We start from the raw sequence: 25,401 nt of genomic DNA on the forward strand, positions 1-25,401 counted from the left end.
GTAGAAAGACTTAGCACAGGAGCAGGAGTGCCTGCCTGGGCCTATGCGAAAAATGGAAAAGATAAGAGGACAAAGTCAGAGAGGATGACAACACAGTGAGAAGGACAGAAGCATGCAAGCACAAAAGCAAACAGGTGGAATTTGTTTTGGTGATGCCCACAAATAAACAAAAACTTGGACTGAGAAGCCTGGGCTGTTGTTGTCTTTGCTGCTACCTCAGGGGAGAAGAGGATACAAATTAGGGGGACTGAAGGTAATCATAAGTTCATTTATATATTTATTTTTAAATAAAATGAATTTTAAGCCTAAGGGTGTAAATCATTATCACTATTTCCATTAGTCAACCATGAGAAGACACTGTTTAAACTCCAGATGTGAAGCGTGTCCCTAGGCAGAAAACGAGGCAACCCAGAGACACTTGCTGTGGTTCTTTAGAGAGCTTCCGCGGACCCTAGGACCCGATGAGCTGCATTCTGCCCAAGCAATTTATTTCAGCTGAAAAGCACGGAGCATTGTTCTAGGCAGGGTCTGACGCTAACAGTGTGATGCTGTCGGGAGTACCTGAATAAGCTCTAGGAGTTCTGCAGGCTCTGTGCTGTGTGCACAGCCTCCCGCGGGAGTCGGAGCAGAGTTAACGTGTGGCACTTTGCTCTCTTCCCTTCCCTGCCTCCACTCACTCTGCAGTTCTCTACTGCTTAGGCTTAAAAGCCTTGATAGCAAGTGTTTCCTGCTAGAGGTAGTGTAATTATACAATGATTTAAACTGAGAAAGAAATAAAAGATCAGTGAGTCCATTTATATTTGTCTTGGAATTTTAGTTGTAAATACTGGTTACTCGTAGTAATATCTATTATGATTTTCAATTGCCTCCCTCTGTGTTGATTATATCACTAAGCTTTGGGTGATTTCTTTTACTGCCTGAGAAGATTTTTCATGACCACAGTTCATTTCTCCAAGTGTTCTTGCAAGAAGAAAAAGTTGTGGATAAGTGGAGAGGTATTTTACATGTAGAGTTGTTATAATTCTTTAATAATTTAATGGGAAACTTCCCATTCCCACTGAGGGAGTTGTAATACACTGTTAAACCTGACTTTCTTCTGCATTTTATTTTGCCTTCCTTCCATCACCCCCACACTAATCCTGGTGGCTGATCCCTCCTTTTGTCGTGTTGGCATCGGTTTATGGAATGATCAGACATGCCCAAAATACTTCTCTCTCCCACCTTCCAATAATCTTAAACACTGATAGGATTTCACACAGGCTTTTCCAAGAGATGTCTTCAAATAGTGCAGGATTTTGGGCATGCTGAGAAGGCTTTTTCCGGCTTTTCAGGGTGGAACACGCTCAATCCATCCTATTTTTCATGATGCGCCATTGTCCTTTTCAGATCCTGCTGAAGGATCTCTGTACATGGCACAGCTCTCCTGAATGAGCCTGTTGTCTGAGGGGCAGAGACAATGGGTCTTATTTAATGAGATTAGTTACAATAGGAAAAACAGCTAAAAGAAAGAAAGAAAAAAAGAAAGGCAGTTACAGCAATTGGCCTGACTGTTAAACCATTCTTTTATGTAAGTTTGGCACCGACCATACCTTTTCCTGGACATTTGCCAACATCCTTCGCAGTTTAGACTCAGTCGTTGATTTTTTAGCTACAATTTCCGCTCGACTTTACGGTTGCATGGCCTATGGTGTAATTCATTTCCGCTGTGAAAATGCTCCAGTATATTAACACTTCTTCCTGCTTGTAACTTGATCAAAGACTACATATCTGCTTTAATTTACTCTTAAGGGTGATTTTTTTTTAACTCACATAGATATATTTCAAGCTGTGTCCCCGTTGAAAAAGGGGGCCTCGTTTTCAGCAGATAATCAACAGCAATTCTGCTTACAGAATTTGTTTAGATATGGGAGAACAACCCTAAATGCAGCTGTCACACATCTCAAAAATATCCTGGTGCTCTCTTCAAGGGCACAAGCACCTTTCAGAAGGTGACTGCTGTGCTGCAGCATCTGAGCAGCTGTCGGTGACTTTGCTTGAATGGGAAATGCAATATTTATGTGTAACATAGTCTGGGGGTTGGCACTAGGAGTGGTTGCAGCTTACCTGTTTCTTTTTCTTCAGTTTTCTGGAAAGGTCAGGCTGTGGGTTTTGGGATACTATGAGAAGCCCAATAGTCAAGTGCTTCCTTTTGAAACTGGACATGGACAGACTCAGAATCATGAACAATAATTGATGGGTTCATCTGGCATCTGAGGGTAGCAGATCAAAAAATAAACCAAGCAATAAATCTTCCAAGAATGCTAGATATGAAAATTCTGAGTTTTAACAGTTCCTGGATGAAAATTGTTTGTATAAGTCTACTAATTAAGGTAGAGTTTTTAATTATATGATACCATGTTGTAGTTTGATTCCTGTAGGACACAACTTGAATTGTTTCTCTGCCCATGTAATCACCCAAGGTTTAAAATATAGAAACAACAACAAAATCTGACTCATATTGATCCACCTCATTCTTTGTTAATGGACTTTAAAGTTTTCTTCTTCCTTCCTCCTCTCTGCACTCTGCCAGCATAAATTTAGCAACAGGATTCAACCCTCAGCTCACACTGACTGAGGTAGCTAATAGCAAGAGTTGGCTGTGATTTTCTAATACCACATCAAAAACCCCCTGCTGAGCTGCTCATGAGGTTTTCCCCTGTCTCCATGCCCTTTGCAGACTGCCAGGCCTTGGCTGCTCAGCTCTGAGATCAAGAAAGGTAGACAAGGTTCTACAGTCTTCTAGGAGATGTAAGGGACTGTATCATGCTGAGTTCAGACTAAATCACTGGATAATTGCAACGTCTTATTACTGAGCAGTTTCCAAAACCTCATGGCTCAGCCAAATCTGGGAACAGCATCTCTGACCTTGTTTTAGGTGATTCCTCAAGCAGGACTAATGCTGCCTTGAAGATTCTTTCAGTTTGTTCTTTGTAATAGGAAGATCTTCCAGAGGAAACCTTGCAAAAGAAGCAGAAAAAAAAAATTAAAAAAACCCAACACCTATTAAAAAAAAAATCAAAAGCCGAAACCCCAAACCAACAAATTCCTAAATGCCTGGATATAAACTCTGGGAACAGAGTTATTCTAGCTAAATGGCTTAGCTTTGGGAACATGGTAAAAAGTAGGTTTTTATACTTGGAGGCAATCTGATATGATTCCCAGCTGTGCATATCCTAAAAAGTGACTAATATTTCTCTGTTTCTTACGCTTCCACACTAAGCACTACCTCACTTTCAGGTAATGGCATGATTTGAGTAGAAGGGACAGTCAGAATCAGATCTTAACCTACATACATGGGGAATGTGCCCCTAAGTAAATATGTTATCTTAAGTGAAATCAATTAGTCAATTAAGTCGTGTTATGGACCTTGATTTGTTATACTTGCTTTTATGGTTGGCATCAAATTATGTGATCGTTCTATGACTTCACAGCAGCATGGTTTAAACCCATGTACAAAGGAAAATTCAGACATGTTTTAACTGTGGGAATTAATTCATTCTACAAAGGAAAAGCAAAGTGAAGAATAATTCTCTAAACAGAAAGCCCTGAAAGGGTCTGTAATCCAGATATGATAACTACTATCTGTGTTAAGCAGGTTGCAACTGATCCTCCAAGCCATATTGCTTTTACAATGTTTGATAGTAACTCTTAACAGATATATTAAAACATGATATTTTCATTGGCATTAATCACTATTGTAGCATCAGGGTTCAAGAGAGAGGTGAACACTCAAGAACCCTAGCTAGCTACTAAACGAACAGAAGGAGTCACCATGCCTATTAGGCATCCTCAGTGTACATCACAACAACTTCTGTTCATTGATTTCTGGCAGTTCCTCATGGTCCATGGGATGAATCTCTACCCCTCTTTTTAATGCAGTTACAGTAACAATGCCTGAATAAGTGTTAAGTGCCATGGAAGACAGCCTAAATACAATATTATGTTCCTAACTCATAGGATCATTAGGTTGGGAAAGACCTTAGAGATCATCAACTCCAACTGTTTCTATCTACTACTAAATCCTATACCGTAGCACCTGACCTACCCGCCCTTTAAACACCTCGAGGGATGGGGACTCCATCACCACCCTGGGCAGCCTCTGCCGGTGCTTGATAACCCTTTCTGTGAAGAAATTTTTTCTGATGTCCAATCTGAACCTCCCCTGACGCTGTTTGAGGCCATTCCCTCTTGTCCTATCACCTGTCGCTTAGGAGAAGAGACCAACACCCGCCTCTCTGAAACCTCCTTTTAGGCAGTTGTAGAGAGCAATGAGGTCTCCCCTCATCCTCCTCTTCTCCAGGCTAAAAATTTTCCAAATCCTAAAATTTATTCACAGCCAAGATTGCTGGCAGATCTACTCACTTCAGTGGCTGATTGAAATTCACCTATAATGTAGATGCAGAAGTTAAAAAGAAGCCTGGTCTGGGAGTGAATTTATGGATTGAATTTAACTGACAGGATGTCATGTTCGCGCACTGCAAACTATGGGTTGAAACGTGCTGCAGTGGATAGAAACGTCCTTTTATCACAATTAGATCTGCTCTGATGGTGGAGAGTAAAATGGGTAGTGACTGAGGGGAAAAGGTGGGATGAGAGGGATCTACCTACTAAAGAAGGCACTGAGACTTAAGGAGATAAAACCCACACTGTGTAAGATTTGTGTTAAGGGCTGATATGGTTTCAAGAACTAATCAAGGAGACTTCTAAGGAAAAAAAACTCACTGTCTATGAAGTATACATAAAATCAGGACTGAAAAGGACAAATATTTTGCTTATATTGTATATGAAACTCTAATGCATTTTGGTAGGTTTGGATCTAAGGTTCAAAAATCATGCTCCTAAAATGACCTTTGAGATCAGAGTCACCAGTTTCCTGCATTAAAGACCAGTCACAAAGGTACCAACAGTTAAGATGCCACTTAATGCAGTTTGGATGGTGTATATGAATAAGCAGCCCATGCTATTGCTTTTCATCAAAGGAGAGATGATAAATCTGAATTTCCTGTTGGGAATGGTTCTTGTCCCTTGTTAAGCCAAATTGCTCATGGAAATCTTTGGATAAGCGCTGGGTGATGCGTGATAGACCCTAAGCAGCCATGGCTTAATCTGAATTCCATAACACAGGACTAACTCTGGTGTTGTCTAGTGTATTAGCAAAGTTATGGTCTTGGAGAAGACTCATCTGCAAGACAGCTGCACAGCTGCAAAGCAAATGGGACACGGGCTATAAACAAAACTTATCTGTGACAGCCATCACAGCCTAAATATGAAATTGGGGAGTTAATATTATAATGTCATAAGGACATCAATTCTACATTGCAAACTTGTCCCATTGCATAATTATTTTTATTTTCTGTCTCCCTTTATTGTTTTATTACATTTTTTGTTGGCAGCTTTAGAAAGCACCCTTCAAAGAGGAGTTTGCACTACAGAAATAGCCTCTTTTACCTTTGATTCAAGTAAAGAACTTGCACACTCAAAGTGGAAGGTTTAACCAGTGCATCATCATGAGAAATGCACATTTCTCAGCCTGCCCCTGAAATCTCACTTAGCTCCAGGGGCAGCAATTTTGGTTTCCTTCAGGGAGAAGGGCAGACAGTTATTTTTCCCAGTGCTGTTAAGCATCTGCCCGCGGTCAGGCAAAGGGGAAGAGCATGAATTTACGCTTCCGGTTCATTTCAACAGAAATAATGAAACTGTCAACAAGTAATGAAAATGGAGGAATTCTGAGCAGGGCTATTTGTTCTCATCAAACCTCGTCTCTGTATTCAATCAGTAAAGGAAGAGCTGGTGAAAAAAGAAGGTAGTAAATACCACTTTGACAGTATATGAAGGTAGATGAGTGAATACCATTATTTACTCCATTTAGAAATCAAACCTGCGGCTATATAAAAAAGAACATTGAATCTGAGCTGTGTGCTCTTTTGGCAATTACCTCAATGTATTTTCAGTTACTTTCTATTAATAATTATAACTCCAATAATCCTTTCCAAACTCGACTGAGGCCCTGGCACAGCTCTCCCAATCATCCATTTACTGTCTTTATCTAGCAGCACAGCAGGACACTGTTTCAGTCATTTGCCAGTTTTGTCTAAAATCGATTGTGAACATCTATGAATATTTTTCTGATCTCTTTTTTTATTTCTTTCATACTTTCAGGTACAAAGTAGCTCAGCTTTCAGTTTGTTTATTGAGTGCTGCCCTTTTTCCCTTATAAATAAAACTTGCTTTTTCGCTGTCCTTAACTTCACTCAGTTCTGTAAGTCCGTCACTGTCTTTTTCTAATTGCCAGTCTGCAGTCATTTGCCATTTTCCATTTATTAAATACTGATTTTAAATACCCCAGCGTATATTTTACTACATGCCCATTTGCTGACCCTGGTTTTAGAAGTAAAGGAAGACCCAAAGCTATGCACCTGAATGAAAGTCCACAACATTGCTTTCCACACATGATTTTATAAGCCCCAATAATTATCTGAACTAGGTGATGGGTCTTCCAACTGTGATCCTTTTCAGAACCTCATTATTACATTTTTAGCGAGTTCTGAACACATTCCTTCTCGTTTCATATTTGATATTAAGAGAAATATGAGATATATTCCTTGTGATGCTGAGTCACTGGTGAGAAAGCTGGGAACTGCTGAAAAAGCACACACCTTCCTGAACAACACCCAGTTTTGATATGAAGACTTTAGAGACCGAAGTCAATAAGAATGGGAATCTTTTCAATTGGATCTGAGTGAAATCATGAGTGTTTCCTTTTTTTTCCCCAGGGATAAAACCTTACATCTTAATTCCAATGCCCTGCTCTTCAGATTTACCTGTACCACTAATCACTTCTCCTTAGGAAGGTCTCATGCTTTCTGATTCCCTGAAGGACACATTTTGAAGTTTATTTGTTTAGAGGCTGCAAAATAAAATGAGAGAAGATTAAAAAGAAGAAGATTAAAGAGAACCCAGTCCAGACCAAACCAGAAGCTTTACATTGTGGAGGTGGACATTGCAAGGCTGTGCACTTTTTTCCATTATAGATGTATGAGTTTCGAAGAGCTAAAAAGCTAAATCTTCCATTTTTGCAAAGAATGAAAAACATTTTGATGCTTAGGCAGGACAGGGGCAATAATGTCAGCTGCCAGTGCCAAGAGCCTCTGCCTGAAAACCCATTATGGAAATCAGTGCTAATAAATTATTTGCTTTGACTTTTCCCATCTCATACAAAGTAACTGTTCATTGTACAACTAATAAAAGAGAGAGAGATTTAGAAAGCCCTTAATAACCAGTAATTAGCTTTCTATTTCCTGTCATAAAAATTGAACACACTAAAGAACTGAGTCATTTGTACCATTTTCAAGGAAGGAATTGTCATTTCTCCCATGGATCCTCCCACAAAATTGTGCTTAACTTTAGCATCCAGATAGCAGCTTATGGCCAGGATCATCATCATGGAAATGATGACAGTGTAGGAAATGGGAGAAGGACACAAATGTTCCCAGTTTTGCTTGGAATTGTGAGTTCCACTAAGACAAAAAGAAAAAAATAAAAAAAAAAGGAAGAAAAAAAGAAAAGTCTGAGTAAAATGTGAAAGAAAGCTAATTCCTGCAAGGGGCAGTTCCCCACCCTCAACACTGGCAGGCAAGCAAATCATTAATAACAACAACAAGGGGGCATTCATTGTCGTGCAGCAATGTAGCTTGGTGGCTCTGTGCTGTGTGGAGAGAGAGACTAATGCTGAAAAAAATACAAAACGCTTCTAACATTTCCTTCCTCCGTAGTAGAAACCATCTGAAATTAATGAGTCTTATTAATGTAAATTGCACCGCACTGTCAGACATAAATATCCCAATACCAAAGGGGCCCATTACCATTAACATCAGAAATGATCAACAAATAAAACTGTTAATGCCACAATATTTACTGGACAAATTGACTACACTCCAAGACAGGCTTATGATCGTGTCTTGCTGTTCGATTTCATTTCCCTGCGAGATGCACTAATGCATGTTGCTATGTGCAGCTGGGGCCGCTTTCCCTAAAAAATATCTGGTTTCTACTGGGAGGTGTAGAGCTCAACTTAAGCACCATTATTTTCTCCCTCTTGTGAAAACCGAGCATTTTGTTCTCTTCAAAACTGATCTAGGACAATCTTAGATTTTTATTAGAAAGGATAGAAACAAGCTTGAAGATTGGTACTCAAGAGAAAAACAACCCACCAGACTAATGATTAAGTCAATCACAAACAGATGTTCTCCTAAAGAGCTATTATTTTTTTTCTGATTTTTTTTATCACAAATGCAAAACACAGCAGCCTTCGAGTGAAATATCAGATTTTTCTGCTGACATTTTTTTCAAACTTTGAATTTTTAAAAGACGCCAGATTTGCAAGAAAAAGCTTCAGTTTATCACCAGTAAAAAAACACAGAAATAATTTTTCAGATATAACATCATAGAATGAAAGCGAAAAAGCTCGTGCAAATATGTTCCAATTCCTCTGAAAATAATAGAAGCATCAGCTTTAAATTGTAAAAGTTTTACATGACTTCTGTGCTTTTTAACAGTTGAATTTACTGTATTTAGAATTTGCTTCAAAAATTCAGGGTATAGTTCTATGTAACAAGAATTTTAGGTAAGAACAGGGCTTGTTTTTTCTCTTCCCTGTGTGCACATGTCACACTTCAGCCCCAGCCCAGACAGTTTCAGAATCTAAAACCAAGCAGTTGAGTTCTCAAATCCCCGCCGACAACCACAGGGAAAAGGGAAAGGAAAATGAGAGGAAAAAGACTTGAGGGTTGGAAACTAAAACTATGGCTTTAATGAAATAATAATAATAATAATAATAATAATAAAACCAACCAAATGAATAAATAAATAAATAAAATAATTGAATACAACAAAATGTATACAAACACCTAAGATTGCCCCTCCACCCCTTGATGGCTCCATCACCACAGACGCTGCAGAGCAGACACGAGGGAAAGGGTCGAGGCTGGGAGGGAGCTGGGCTCAGGAGATGCATTCAGGGACACACGGATCAGGAGCAACCAGACAGACAAGGTCCTCACTGGACGTCATCAATCACAGAAAAGGATGAGACCCTCATGATCTCTCATGTTTTTCCAGAGTGTGAGATACACGGGATGGAATCCTCTGTTGCTTGGGTTGGGGTCCCCACTCCTCTCCGCCCCTCCCTGCAGGTGCAGCCTTTTTCCACCAGCTCGAGGATGACCTTGTTCTGAAAAACATGCAGTTAGCTTTCACAAAATGAAGTTACTTGGACAAGACTGACTCTAATTTAGCTCAAATCATAGCAATACGGCACGCAGTTGTGTGGAGTCTTGGTTTATGTCTGCAGACTTTAAGCTCTCCTATTGTTCGTGTATTAATGGAGTTCTCAGAAGTAACACTGTGATCTGTGTGAGCTGTTGTAGAGGTGATGTGGTACCAACTACAGAATGAAGAGAAAATACAAACTCTGTATTCTACTTAATACATTCCAGCATGTTTATTTTGAGGGTGATCCTATTCAAATAATGTAGTTTTCTGATGCTTCCAAAAATTGAGCCGCTGTGTATCAAACAAGGCAAATGGTGCTTGTTCTGCTTTACTGGTAAATTCAGGTATTTTTCCATACAGGGTCTGACATCACATAAGGAAACCAAGACTGTGAATCCTCCTCCAAGGCACAGCTTATTGCACCTGTGCCATTTGGTGAGGAACACGTGGCTTTAAACATCTAATTCCCATTGGCTTTCATGGAACTTTGAATGTTCTAGGTTCTTTTAGCAAACCCGAAGTCTGTGAGCACTATCCATGCCTTAATTTTATCATTTGTCACCAGGCGTACATTCTTAGTGATACAGGCTCCCTTAATGGCTGATAGAAGAGGATGTGTACCTGCAGAAGGCAATTTGTCACATCTGGAGAAAGACAGCTAAGAGGTGTGGGGTAAAATTTCTTTTGAAGAAGACTGCCTCTCTTCTTTCACTGTAGCAGTTGTTGAGTTAATATTACCTGCTTAAAAGTGATAAAACCCCTAAATACAATATCATAATTGCAGCATCACCATGGGATCCAAATTTTTGAACTTCTAATTATTTTTAAGAAAAATATCCAGCCAAAAATCCCTATGTACAGCAGCCTAGCAGAAAGCCTACATTATTCTGATCTTCATGTCAATACATACTTTTTGTTTTCATTATAAATTTAAGAACCTTAGTTTGCAACAAGAGATATCTGAGTAAAGGGTAAGTAGGTACCACAGAGGTACACTGGACTTTCTTCTGCCTCACAAGCTGAGTATTTAAACTGAGCCAGGGACAATTCAGGGCCTCAGACTACCCGGCACAGCATGGCTTGTACCTCTCCAGCCAATCCCTATCACCCTCAAAGCTAAACCGCCTGATGGGGGGGTCATCCAGTGCTGTTACCCAAATATTTCGTGGGAGTTTTCTGCAAAAATATAGCTAAGCACAATGCATTACACTAACTGCTTAATGGTAGGAACTACATTGTGCCAGTGACCCGATGTTCCAGGCTTCCAAGTTCAAAGACAGACGCAGAGTCTCAAGCAGCATCAAACGACTCATTTTTAGCTGCAGAATCAAGGAAGCCTTGACACAGTTATTAACACAATGATCCACAGCCAGAGGTGAAAGGATTGCTTGACAGAGCCTTGCCAGCACAACAGAGTGTTCCAAGCCGTCGTCCTACGCATGTTTGATTGCACAATACAAATATTGCCTTTTCCAGCCTACGGGCCTCACTGAAATTTGTACTAATAATAATCATTGTATTTTTTCTGATGCTTTGTACACCTCATTTTAAACAACTTAGTCACTCCGCTTGTGTGCCTGCTGTATGGTGCAATTACTGAAGGTCACAGTAAAAGCCTGAAGCAGAAGAAGCCGCTAACTCAACTGGTGGGGCCTCAATTGACATCAGTTGCCCTACGTTTCTTGAAGTCAATGAAGCCAACAACAGTTGAAGGTTTATCTCATTTTCCTAACTATTTCTGCTTTACTCACAACTCTGTCCTTCTTTAAGGACTACCACAGCTGGAAGCTGCATGAGAAATAACAATAACCTCTCCAAAAAATGATTGTAATAAAATCGTTGATACCTGCAGTCTTGGTTTATCAGATGACTTTATACTGACAACACATTGACTCAGCCTGGCAGGGAGGCATGAAATGCTGCACACTGTCCTGAATTTAGCCAGTGTAGCAGAAGTGCTGGCTTTCTCCAGATCATTCAGCCCATCAATCCTGATAGCATGAAAGAGCATCAGTGCACAAGGCAGATAACTCAAGTGTGGGAGGTCATGACAACATGACCACTGAGGTAAAAAACATAAACACTTTCAAAAGGCAGCCAGTAAAAATGATGGAAAAGTTAAATCAGACTTATCAAAAATAAAGAAGCAAGTTCTTCCAACTTGTAAATTCTTTAATACTCACATTCCTGGGAGATAGGAAGATATAATCATGGAATAGATATAATTTAGGCTTTTTCCTGCTCTGTAATCTTCACCTGAGGATCCATAGTAGGTCACTCCCAAGATGAGTGTGCTGTCACACTCGTTTTGGACATTCAGCTCTAACTCAGCCAAGATCACTCTCAGTAAAGGAGTCTTTACCCTTAACACAAAAGCCCTATCTTCCTTTCTGGCTGGCTTCCATATCTTCAGTTGAACAAGCTCTTTCTGGTTCTTTTTTGTGCTGTTGTTTTCCTATTTACTCCCCAATTCCCCAAAATACTCATATTCTCCTCATCTTTACTTCTGTTTGATCCTATTTTCTGGTAAGAAGCTAGATACGGAATCCCATGCATATATATATGTGTGTGTGTGCGTGCATATATATATACCGTGCTCAATTCTTTGCAATGAAGCTCAGTGCTAATTGTTTTTGTGCAGTAGTCATAATCACTCATTAAGCAGCAAAGCCTATTATTGCTGTAGTGTGCGTTTCAGATGCCCTGCAGATTTGAGTAATTTTGGGTAATGCAGCTGTGTGTGGTAAAAAGATTTTACAATGCCTATAAAATTTTGCCTCATGACATGTTCAGCAAGTGAATCCGTGGCACCGTGTAGCAATCTCAGTACTTTTATTAAATACTGGATATCATCACATTATGCAGGTCTTAAACAAGACCCATCCTTAAAGACAGGGGTTAGAAGGTCTGGAGTCTAGTTTTAGGGCTCATGATTTCTGCCCGGCTAATCCACTATATTTGATTTATCTTTTTCCTAGGTTTTGGATGTGTGAAGTTGGCTCATCTTCCCTCAAATCATAGAATCATGAAATGGTTTGTGTTGGAAGAGACCTTAAAAGCCATCCAGATCCAACCCCTCTGCCATGGGCAGGGACACCACCCACTGGATCAGGTTGCTCAAATGCCTTGGATGTTGCTGAATACAAAATATTAATTTTGTGCCAATACCACAGTGCTGCACAATGTAAACACTAGAGAAGATGTTTACAAAAGTGTTTCAGTTATCATACAAACATATGTCACTGCAAAATAAGAGGCTCCTGTTCCACTGGAGCCTTAGGTCTCACTTTCTGTCATGAGACAGGCTTAAAACATTTAAATGTGTCTTCACATCCCATTTAGGGGTCTAAAGGTTATTTGCCCGAGACTGTGCTAGACACTCAAAAGTGCTTTCACAGTCAATAAAAAGAGTTCCTTTGAGATTGTGACTTATTTCTTCCTAACATGGGTCTCCACAATGAGGCAGGTACAGAGCTCTCAGGAGCCACTAGTTTCTATCCACCGGTAAAAGAAATGTAACCCCCCACCACTCTGTATCTAGGCATCCAATATTTAGCAGTCTAACATGAGAAGGCGATGAATCCCACCACTTCAATACTAATCTGAGTCAGTGAGACCAAGCACTAAAGCCAGTTATATTACACCTGTTCCTATCTGTCCTATCTATTCTGGCCTATCTATTCCTCTTTCCCCCACAGAGGATTTTAAGTTGGAAAACTGGCCAATATTCAGTCTCTTCTCATGCTGTTCCTGCAGCATCTCAGGGGGCTAAAGGGCACCAGCAACTGCTTTGAGTCTAGGACAAGTCTCCACAGCCAAGCTACTGCAGGACACCTCCAGATGGCTGGTGGAACACCGTGCTTGTAATTCCCTCAATTTAAAAAAAACCAACAGCACCCCCCCAAAAAAATGAGAAAAAACAAATGAACCCAGTGCTTGGGGCTCCCCACATAGAATTGTCCCTGCAGAGAGTCAGGAGTTTAGAGGTGTCCCACAGAGAGTTGTCCTGTGGAGAGTTGTCCTGCAGAAACTTGGCCATGGAGGGTTGCCCCTTTCCCACTGTTTTTGTAGCAGCATTCAGGAACATAGTTTAATATGCTTTTAGCATGTGAGAGTTCTTTTTGTCAGTTTTCATCCAGGGCTTCAGTAACAGAGTTATACTGGTCATAGATCAATGTTGCACAACAGCACACCAACTCAAGGGCTGAACTGGGAGATTTTGCTTTTTTTCTGAAAAAAATAAAAAAAATACTATTCTTTCCTTATTCAGATAATCACAAGACAAACACTATTCACATTCCCGATCTTTTGTGCAGAAACCCTAGAGGCAAAGGCTATTTTTTCCATTGCTAAAATACCTGTTGGCTAAAACAACAAATGAAAATCACAATCTACTCACCAACGTCTCTAAGGAAAAGGAGAAGCTAAATTACCCGGGTGCATAGCTTGGTGTGATTTTCTCCATTGCTTTGAATTGCCATGATGCAAAAAGCCACGTTGTCACACTGAGTGTGCATGACTTTTACACAATCAAAGTAACTTTCCTTCTGTTCCCTCCCTATTTGCATCTCAGAGCAAAGAAAAGTGTGTGATATAAAGGCACCATTTGCAACAGCAAGAGTTTCAAGTGATTTAGAAGTGACTGAGATGGGATGAGCACATGGCTCTTACCAAATCTCCCATCCCTTGGTGAAGACAAGAGATGGCTGACACAAGATGCTGTGATCATATCAGATGTCCCAAGGACTGTGCCTTTAGAGATCATTCAATACTAAGTCCTAAATAAAACCACAGGCACAATTATTGAAAAGAAGTATGTTGTAATCACTCTCAATTGAATGGTTGGACTCAATGATCCAAGAGGTCTTTTCCAACCTGGTGATTCTATGATTCAATTAGTTTGTTAAGCTGGGGTAGAAATATCTGCAACAAATTTAACCTTCACAAGCCACTTCTACTTTCTTCTTCAGATCACATTCTGTTTGAATATCCTCCTTCCCTTCACATGTCCCTCTCCATCCCTCCCTGTTCTGAAAAGTTACTCTTCCATTGTATCTCTGCAAGCATTTGGGAGGACATAGCTTACAGTGCCAGAGAAGCTCTTTATTTCCTTCTCTCGTGAGAGTTCATAATGCCTCACTGGCTTCTGCACAAGTGTGAAAACTGACACAACTCCTCTCGTTCCCAAATTAAGACCAATTTTCCCTAAAAGCCAATTTTTGAAAGAGGCACATCTTGGCATTAGTTTTCGTGAAACATTTGATAAGAAGCAGGCAAGTTTCCATGGGAGACTCCTTGGTTTCTTGCCAGTTGACCTGGCTCTCCTCAGTCTTTTTGTCCTCAATAACATATATGGCAGGTGTAGAGGAATCTATATTAACAGTCTAACTTGATGTGCAACACCCTGCATGGAAACTTAATAAGCCAAAGAAGAAGAAATCCTGGGAACAAGACCGTATTTTTTTTTCCCAAAAAAATCTCTCTAATTTTCTCTTTCCTTTCCGTCTTCATTGACTTTTTTTTTTCCCCTCATAGAATCACTTGGCTGGAAAAGACCTTTGAGTTCACCAAGTCCAGTCAGACCCGTCCACAACTAAATCACATCCCTAAGCAAACTGACTTGCTTTCAGGACAGATAAACTAATTTCCAATCAACTCCACTAACTGTTATTTCAAGAATAATCATGCCAAAATTAATCTCATTTCCAGTTTTCATATTATTTTATTTTAACATTTTCAAAATTATTATTTTTCATTTTGACTATTTCAGAGGTTTTTTGGATGGATGGATGGATGGATGGATGAATAGATAGACAGACAGACAGACAGACAGACTGAAGACATACATATATTGTGGTTCACTAGACTTTTTCATCCTGGGAAACCAGAAGACCAGATTCTTAAATAATTTTAAAGAAGTCTTTCAGAATTTTCACAGATGAGAAGAGTGTTAAAAATAATCTTTTCCACGTGGCAGTTCAAGCTTTGATGAATCTAAACTCTCTGATGAAACAGATCACATTAAGATATTCGCATTCACCACTCGTTTTTGCTTTACCATCACTTAGATCCCTACAGTTTTATGAAAGTATAAAAATCACTGACTATAAGCACTGATACCTCTTGCTCTCAATATACCCTCCCCCTTTTCAGGGTCTGTGCTGTTCCTGATGCAAAGATCTCTGAAAAAAAAAGCAGCACTTATTGCAAGCCTCTTCTCTAGGTAGCATGGACTCAGCCTCTTTCCAGCCAACCTCATGACCCTCCAGCTTCTTCCTGCCACCCTTGAATGACACAAAATTAGGAAAATTCTCATTCCTGACCTCAGTGCTAGAACACTGAGGCGTGTTTTAAGGCTCCACCTGTAGCCAGCAGTGCTGTTCAGCATAGTTTGCAGACCACTGTTTTGCTGGGGAATTAAAAGAAACAACACCATGTGCAGTGCTGTCAACACCTTGGCAATATCAGCCTTTCCTCAATTACTTTTGCTTACAAATTACTCCTAATTTTGTTCTTTAAAGCTAGTTAAGAACAAGTGCTGGTAGGATTGATGGGGAACTAACTGCATGATTAAGTAATTACATTTTTAAAGCTTGCCTTACACTACGACTAATGATTTGTCACACAGTAGCAGAAATCCAAGATAATGAATGAGAAATGTTTATGTGTAGTTAGTTTCTTCTGCGTCTTTTATCATACTAAGGCCAGTGCCATATACGCATACGATTCTCAAATAAAGAAAATCTATCATATAACCTTAACATTTCTGAGAAATTTGTTAGACCTTTGATCACAGACACCATTTATGATGTGATTTGTCCTGTGATCAAAATTCGTTTGTGTTAAAAGAGACTGAATTGGTTTTGGATGAAATACCTTTTTATCAGAAAATGGTGGTTTTGCTAAATTCTAACATGCTGTTCAGACACAGCGACTCAACAAAATTCAGCACACCATGAATAATTTGAAACATTCAGTTTTAATAGATTCAAAGTTCGTAATTTTGGTTTTATTACTTCAATGAGTCATTCACCTGAAAGAAGGTTTTTCATACTGTGTGTATCTGAAGTTTCAAGAAGTTTGTTTTAATTCTCCTGAAAGGAAACGCTTTCGTAATTCTGCCTTCTAAGAATCATTGGTTTTTTCCTCAACCGGAACAAAAGAAAATAATGAAACAGTGTTTAGAAATAAATATTCCAGGTTTTGATCATCTCTAATAATGATCTGATTTGATGAAATATTTACAATGTGGGAACATTCAGAGGCTTGAAATGCTATTGAGCCACAGCTGAATGAGACAGCGTACAGTTGATGACGGGCTGATCCAGAGCCCCAGATGGAAATTCAGAGCCCAAGAAACTGGTGGAATTATTCCTGCAGACTCTTGCCAACTTTGAATCTGACTCAGCAGGAGAGTGGATCTCTGCCTCAAGCAGTTGATGTTCGGAGAGCAGGCAGATGGTGGAGCAAGAAAAGGGGTCTTACCCAAGGTCAGAGAAACTTCTGGTTACTATTCTCATACCGTGCTCATTAGAATATACTAATTATAATAGTCTCTGCTCTTCTGTTATATGAACTGGACCTTATTCAAGTTATTTGGGTTGTCTTGGGGCTCTTTGTCGGTTTGTGGTTTGGTTTGATTTGTTTTAAATCACTCAAAATCAGATACCGTGAGTAAGCCAACAGAATAAACCTTTTATCATTTAGGGTTCTCTCCAGCCTGTACTGTCACTCATCAGCAGTAATTTCTCCTAGAGGTTGTCAGCTTACTCAGAAAAGCAACAATTAATTAGCTATTCTTTAACCAAAAGAAAAGTAGAACCATAGAACATTTTGTGTTGGAAGAGACCTTTACAAGTTATCTAGTCCAACCTCCCTGTGAATATGAGATTGGATCTACTTCATGGGACTCTTGTCACACAGAAAGCAAATATTTTAGAAACCACTTTTTTTTAGAGCTTAGAGGATTGTATTTGGTGTTCCTGTTCAAGCCAGGAGTGCGGGAGAAGTGGGAGCTCTGTTTCCTGCCTCAAGGGCTGCCTGCCCTGCCCTTCACATCGTGCTACCTTCACGTCAGTCACATCAACCATGGGCAGAGTAAGATCGTGGTTAGCCTGCTCTCTCTTGAACTCTGATGTCTCCAGCATCCACCCAACATCACCAGTCCTGATGGTGCTCATTGCTGAATAACTCATGACAAAGTAAATTGTTTTATATATTTATTGCAATCTCAACATGGCAAAAATATTTTTACTCTAGACTTAAGCTATAAAACACAGACTTGGGGTGCCTGGCTTAGATGGTATTTGATTGCCCTTGGAGATTCCCACTGACCCAGAGAGCTGGTGAGCTACGTAGAAGCACATCAGGAAGACTAACAGATATGAAGTGATTGTCCAACAGAGAAAGTCTTGTTTGGTGTTGTCAGTAGGTTGAATAAAATCTGTTTAAAAACAGTTCATGCAAAACTACCATTCTAGGCAAAGAAAGCGTGCCAAAAACACCATGCAAATAGAATTGGCTATACTAGGAATGCTGAAAGATGATACAAAAAATGCTTTCAATGTCAAGCTGAAATGGATGTGCATGTGTGGGTTTTGTTGGTTTTGTCCCTGTCTGCTTTTAGAATTCTCCCCTTCCTAGCAGCTACTCTTTCAAACACAAAGGACAACCAAACTGACATCGAGTAAAGTTAGTATTCTCCTGTCATTTCTCTGGACATCATCTGTGACAGTTGTGCTCGCGGTGATTCAGTCCCTCACACGTCACTGTTTTCATGTCAGCTCTCCGTTTCACGTTGCAGAAATCCCTTCTGTCAGCTCCCATTCAGTTTGATAGGTCATGCTTACACCTGCAAGCTGGGGCAGTGCCTCTCTGACAGGATCTGTCACAGCACAGCAGTCAGCACGCTCAGCCAAACAGCAACTTCACTCAGCAGTAAGTTTGTTAGGATGACTTTTAGGATTTGAGGTTTTCCTTTTTTTTTGCCTCTGCCTCCTCTCTGCTAGTGACACACACTGGGAACTACAAGAAAAATGACAATTTCCTTCAGTGGGGAGAAAATGGAGACTTTTCTGGCAAAGTCAGCCCAAGATGATGGCTTATTTTTCCTGCCGTGGTCTGCGCCAAGCCTGTTACAGGGATGTCATGACAGCTAGAGCATTCCTTGGGTGTGTGAAGCTCATGAATCATTTAAGTACATGTCCCCTTACTCCTAAGACGTGCATCTCAAGAAACCACTAAAATTAAATTTGGCAAAAGCCTCTGAGGTCCTCTGCTCCATCCACTCCTGACAACTCAGGGCTGCTCTCTCCAGGCACTGACGGGTATGTCCCCCGGTCCTCTGTCCGTTCACATTTCAGTGTGTGTAGGGTGCCACTGGGCTTCCAATTACTCCCACAGATCTCATCCTTGGAAAGTCTCTGTCATTATCCAACCTCCAGTTTTTATTTTATCCTGCAACAGGTCTTGATAAGTTATTGGACCAGCAGAAGCTACAAAATCAGAGCAGATGAAAGACAAGCCAGGACTTGTGGGGTCCTATGTTGCATTGTATGACCTTCCTTAACCCACTTGACCCTTTCACCTTTGTCTGCGTAGAGCCATTTTACTAAAGCAAACAATTTATATCTTCGTACGTCATGCAGTAATCCACATATTTATGTCATTATTGCCCCTTTATGGAGTTATATCTTGTTTCTTTTACAGCAAATAAATAGACATTTCATCTTTTCATTGTCAAATTGCTAATTTCAGTGTGATCATACAGGACCTATCAACCCTTGGTTGCTGGGTATTGTTTGTGCAGGTTGTGTTCTTAATTTCTGGGGTGGGGAGAGTCCCTGCCCTTCATGCTCAGTGGACTGACAGGTATCTTGAGAAAACTGAACCCTAGAAATAAAGGTGTAAAGTCTACAGCTTTATCCCCATCACACCAGAAGAAGAGGATCAGTTTAAGGGACTTACTTGAAATCTTGAGGACAATATGGCTGGTATCACAATTTCATATATAGTGAGAAGGCAACCATGGAATGTATGGGTATGCAAGATTTCAGAAGAATTCAACCTCATTCTACTCCTCCATCTTCAGAATCTCACAGATACTTGGAAATTATCTGCAAAGTCCATCACTAAAATCAAAGGGACATCTCACTCCTTGTTAACCCCAGACACCCAAGGTGAATACATGGTACAAAATCACACACACCATGAATTTTCATAGAATTACTACAGTTGATACCTATACTATCAGATGAGATAAGGGGCACAAACCCATATCTAGGACTGTTTTCTCTATGTGTCTAATATTAATATTTAACATGTGTCCAACTTAGATGAAAAAACAGTGTTTAAACTACACTGATGAACTTGAAGCTCTGAGATGGGTTTTTCTAGAATAAAGCTGAATTTCTTCATGTGTTTTCTAGCTTGGCAAATTTAAGTAATCTAAATTTGGGCAAAACAAGTGCTGAGACGAAAAATAGATGGAGACAGGTCAAAGTTTCAGAGTTGTAGTTAGTCAGTGTGAAAGATATGGATTGTCTCTAGAAGTTTAAAGGCAGCAGATATTTGGTGGACAGGTAAAAGAGACTATCTGACCAAAATAGGCTATATAAAGCAGAGAAAACTAATTACATACTTAGGATACTTGGCACATAATTTGAGGAGAACTTCAGTGCCATTGCTCTAATAAACTCTTCCATTAAGGTCAAGCAAATCACTAGAAACATGGTCATACCATGCGTGGGAGGGCATTCAGATAAACACGGGAAGACATCAAAGCAATCTGTTGCTAGAATCAATAACAGTATGGTCTTGGTATCACACAGCAGCATCCAGACTGGCAGTGGGAGACACCGTGCTGAGCAGCTGTTGTGTTTGTAGAGTCAAGGTTAATATTTCTACATGGCCATCACTGTACTCTTACTCAAAACAAACATAAGTCCGTCCTCACTCCGTACATACTTGTATCACAGGGCCTTGATCCAGGCAAGTATATTGCAATAGAAAAGGATTTAAATGTTTTAGGCCTTGGAACTACTCCTTTTTAATACCTGTCGTGGGTGGACAGGTCATGGGTCACCCATGATCACAGTCCTGTCAGAGTTGCACCACCCCTTGCATTAAGCATCTTCCTCCAAAAACACCCCCATCAGGAGGGTCTTCCATGTTTTCTCCATTTCTCCCTGCATTTCACAAAATTCATTTCCTCATCTACCTTCTCACATCTCCCCTGCACCTCCTCTGCATATTCATTTTGTTCCCTCATCCTGTTCATTTCTAGATTGTGAATTACTCGGGGCAAAGGCTGTTCCTTTCCCTATAACTTTACCGCAGAGATAATGGGAGAGGTGGCCCAAAATCTGAACATCCCCATCCCTTGCCTGCCTATAAACAACCCAATCTGGCCATTGCATCCTCCTACCCCAACTGCAGAGAACTCTGGATCAAATCCCTGTTTCCTATGTCTGTGTGTTTATAATTCTGCAGTTAATAGACCTCTTTCTGATGGCTTCTGGGGAAGTCTCTTTTGTGAACACTTTTCAGTCTACCACAGCATCTCAATGCAAAAGTTAGTAATACCAAAACGAATGAAAGTATCTCTTAAATTTAATTCTAGTGTTCTTGCTTTAAATAGGCAAAAGAGTCAGGGAAAACCAATTATGAATGGGAAATAAAGTAATGCTAAAAACCTGAGTCGATTTTAACCTCTGTTAACTCTGCACAATGAAGACATAGCTTTTCTGTACATCCTTACACTGCTTGGCAGACTGTGAAGCCGCACTTCATAGGGGAATCCCAGCACTGAAGTATTACAAAAATACAGACATACCAGCTAAACACCTCAAGAAGCAATACACAATGAGGGGAAAATAGCATTTGCCTTTCACTGGGAATGTTAGCTTCCAGAAAAGAAATGATTCTTTGGGCTTTTACCAAGTGAATTTTCCATTTTAGTGTATAATTTCTTTATTTAGCATTACACCGATTATCCATACTTAGACTAATGATCAAATAGCTCTCAAGTCCAAGATATTTCGCTAAGGCAGCCTGCAGGATTTTTCTTTTCCTTTTCAGTCTTTTTTTTTCCTTTTATTCCAAATTTTTAGGGTGATTACAGGGTGTATAAGATTGTTAAAGGATTGGCAGCATGCACAAAACTCAAATCCTTTATCCAGAGGCTAGAGGAAATGTGAGTTGCCAACATGCAGTTCCTTCATTGTCCTACCAATGTCCTGAATTGATGGAGGAGCAACACCCTTGCTCCACCGAGGCGAGAAAACAGGCTTCTCTATTTCCCAAGGATCCAGATGAGCAAAATCCTTAAGCAGATGTCTCCTACTCTTAGGGATGAAAATAATTAAGCATTACTGAACACAAAATATTTGCTTATTTATCAGTCTTACGGATGGAGAAGCAAAAAGTTACGGTTGGAAGAGGCTTTGGTGTTGGAACAGGTCTCGTTGTTCCTATGCAGGATTTCTTATTCCTTTCCCCTTAAGACCCTGTTCACATTCGTGGTTCATGAGCAGCAGGAGTCAGGATGACAGACATGAAATTCACAAATGAATAGAGTTTGAATAGCTGAAAAACAAGATTCCTAGAGCTATGGAAGGAGTGGATCCCACCGCGCGCTGTCTGGAGACCAGGGAGTGATTGAGTCTCCCGATTACTCAGTCTTTTGCCTACTGCCCTGCAAGGCAGCTGATTAGGAATAGGTTTATTTCTAATATGGTCGCCGCCCGTACAAGGTTATGGATCATTATAATTTTCATTTTTTTTACTTCAATTTAAATTCTCCATTGAAAATTAAAACCAAGATGCAAACTTTAAGTTACATGAATAAAGCCCAAAAAGGGAACCCTGGGTGGTTCTGTGAGTAGCTCCAGACTGCTTCTCATAAAGTGTGAAGTTTTGTATTTATGACTGAAGAGTCTGAAAAATCAAACTCACAAACAGTGGGGATAGAAAGTGAAACAGTTATCTTTAGTATTACTGAGAAAATGTTTATGCTGCTGCCCTGGTGAAGAATGAGCCACGTTGTCTCAAAGGAGATAATCTACATCTGAGAGCTTTTTTTTTTTTTTTAATCTGAAGAAATGTTGATGGTGTGTGTATTTTGGTTTATCCATTTATCCATCAATGTTTTCCCCACTTCCAGTTTGATTGATAACTGATAGAGAAGCATGGGCAAGAAAAGATTAAAAAATCAGACAAAAATGAGAATTTTTAGCTAACAGGTGAAGGAAGACATTGAATTTCCCTAAGAAAACCTAAGGATTGTATCACAATTAATGTCAAGGATTTCCACCAGCAACCAAGTGTCCTGGGTGCTCTCCTGTGCTCTATCACCATAAAGCAGTCTAAGCAGATGGATTATTTTTTAAGTTGCTGCTTAGTGATGTTTTCAGATCCACAGGCTTTTCCTGAAGTTCATCTGAACTTACACTCATGTAAAAAAAAGGAAAAAAATTAAAGGAAAATCAAATACTCTGGAGTCATCTTACACTCCAGACTCCTGCACCAGTTGGCTCAGCAGAGTTGTCGGTGTCTGTTTTAAGTGACTAAGGATGACTCACAAAACCACAGAATCACTAGGTTGGAAAAGACCTCTTGGATCAACGAGTCCAACCATTCCTATCAAACACTAAACCATGTCCCTCAGCACCTCATCCACCCATCTTTTAAACACCTCCAGGGAAGGTGACTCAACCCCCTCCCTGGGCAGCCTCTGCCGGTGCCCAACGACCCTTTCTGTGATTTTTTTTTTCTGATGTCCAGCCTGACCCTCCCCTGGTGGAGCTTGAGGCCATTCCCTCTTGTCCTGTCCCCTGTCCCTTGGGAGAAGAGCCCAGCTCCCTCCTCTCCACAACCTCCTTTCAGGTAGCTGTAGAGAGCAATGAGGTCTCCCCTCAGCCTCCTCTTCTCCAGGCTAAACACCCCCAGCTCTCTCAGCCGCTCCTCATAAGGCCTGTTCTCCAGCCCCCTCACCAGCTTTGTTGCTCTTCTCTGGACTCGCTCCAGAGCCTCAACATCCTTCTTGTGGTGAGGGGCCCAGAACTGACCCCAGGATTCGAGGAGCGGTCTCACCAGGGCCGAGTCCAGAGGGAGAAGAACCTCCCTGGACCTGCTGGCCACGCCGTGTCTGATCCAAGCCAAGATGCCGTTGGCCTTCTTGGCCACCTGGGCCACTGCTGGCTCATGTTCAGTCGCTGTCAACCAACACCCTCAGGTCCTTCTCCTCCAGGCAGCTTTCTCAAGAAAAGACTCAAGGGCCTCTCACTGAGATGCACGGAAACAGCATTTCCTCCAATGCAACCATGAGCAATTTGCCTCAGATGTCTGTTCTCAAGCAGAGACAGTAGCTGCTAACATCTAAGTTAATGCCCTAAACTCTCTAGGAACTGGAGTCTCTTGCTCTGCATCACATCAGTGCTGTTTTCCTTTTCAGCTACTAGATAACATGGGAATTTTAAGCATTCTGTGCTCTTTCAAGGGCACCGTAGCAACAGCAGCAGTTTTCCTGGCAGCCTCTGAACCCCGTCCCTTCCTCCTCCTCCAACCTGCTTGGCCCCGCTGGCCTTTGGTGCACTGGTGTCGACTGGTGTGTTGATGTGGAAGGAGGCAGGTGGTGCCAGCACTGACGCAGGGGATCGCCTTCCTGTAGGGCTCCTGCTGCTTTGCTTAAAAAGCTCATAGCCTGAAACCCACCCCCTCCAGCGAGGGGCTGATTCCACTTGCGAGCAGGAACCGTGCCATTCTAACAGATGGGCTCCAGTGCAAACAGCCAAGAAAACATGTATATTCATAAAAAAAATATAAAAAAACTGGGTACTGAGGGCATGAATACCAGCCAAAAACATCAACATCTCTCCATGTCTTCTCTTGAGCACAGAAATCCATGGTTAAGGGGTTGTGTGGGCGCTGAGCTGAATTCATTAAAAAAAATTAAAACAAAATGCCTGGCCACATAGAAAGAGATTTTAGGGCACCAGGAAATGGGCAAGGTGCCCTGAGAGAGAGGAAAAGTGTAAGAGAAAAGCAGTATTCTGGAAGAGCTGAGCCAGGAAAACCTCATTACCTCTGGTAATTTCCAGAGCCTGTGACTTGTCTGGGTGCTGCGTTCACATATTGAGTCTGGGTCTGGGATTAGGGGTAGGTACAGCTCCCTGTCTCCTGGACTCTTCTTTCCAATCCAAGCTATTTCTCTTTCAGTAGGCCAAAATTAAAACAAACAAACAAAACACAGAAATCCAAGGATCTAACTTTTAGGAGCCACTGAGATATGCCGCATAGAACAGCACAGCGGTGTCCTTCAGGTCACAGGGATACGAGCCCTGGTGGGTTTTAGGCAGAGAATTGCAAGACATCATAGTTCAGAAGACCAAGGAGAATAGATGGGGTTGAACTGAGAACGCTAGATTATGAATGCAGGTAAGAAAACCCTCTCACCTGGAAGACCTGCTGGGAAGCCCTTCCTAGAACAAAGTCACCACAACAGGCCGGCCAAGACGAGGTTTAGGCATGAGAAAACCAGGAAGGTGCTGAGGCTGCTGGCATGGAAAACAGCTTGGCTTAAGGCACAGCCAGAAAAACAGGTTGATTGCTGCTGAGATGGAGGAAGGGTCTGCGTAGCTGAAACCACATAAATTTCTCTTGCGCTTGCCATCCTCGCTGGCAGCAGAAGCCACAGATAAGTCTACTCCTCTCCTTCCTTGCCTGTGACACATCAAGAATAGGAAACTTCAAACTGGGTTTTAGTCACCTCTTTATTCCCCTGAGGGGGTAAAACCTCTCAGAGGAGCGGTACACTCCTCATAACCAGCAAACAGATGTCTCGGTCTCACCTCGTTCTGTTTTGGAGCTTGGAACTGCACCCACATTTTCTATTTCCTTGAAGACTTCACTGTTCCTGGAACAACGGACGGTGTGAGACGGGCCTCTGTTTTTTTGAAGCTGTTCCAGTTCATACTAAAAAGTTAACAAAGGGAGGCTTGTAAGCCAGATCTCTCACAGGACTGTTCTAACGTAAGATCTAGGGACTTATGTTCCTTAGATTAGTTTGTATTTCATAGCCTCATGGAAAGCTGA

Source organism: Phaenicophaeus curvirostris, chromosome 2 (genome assembly GCF_032191515.1).
Source record: "Phaenicophaeus curvirostris isolate KB17595 chromosome 2, BPBGC_Pcur_1.0, whole genome shotgun sequence".
In the NCBI taxonomy this organism is placed as follows: domain Eukaryota; kingdom Metazoa; phylum Chordata; class Aves; order Cuculiformes; family Cuculidae; genus Phaenicophaeus; species Phaenicophaeus curvirostris.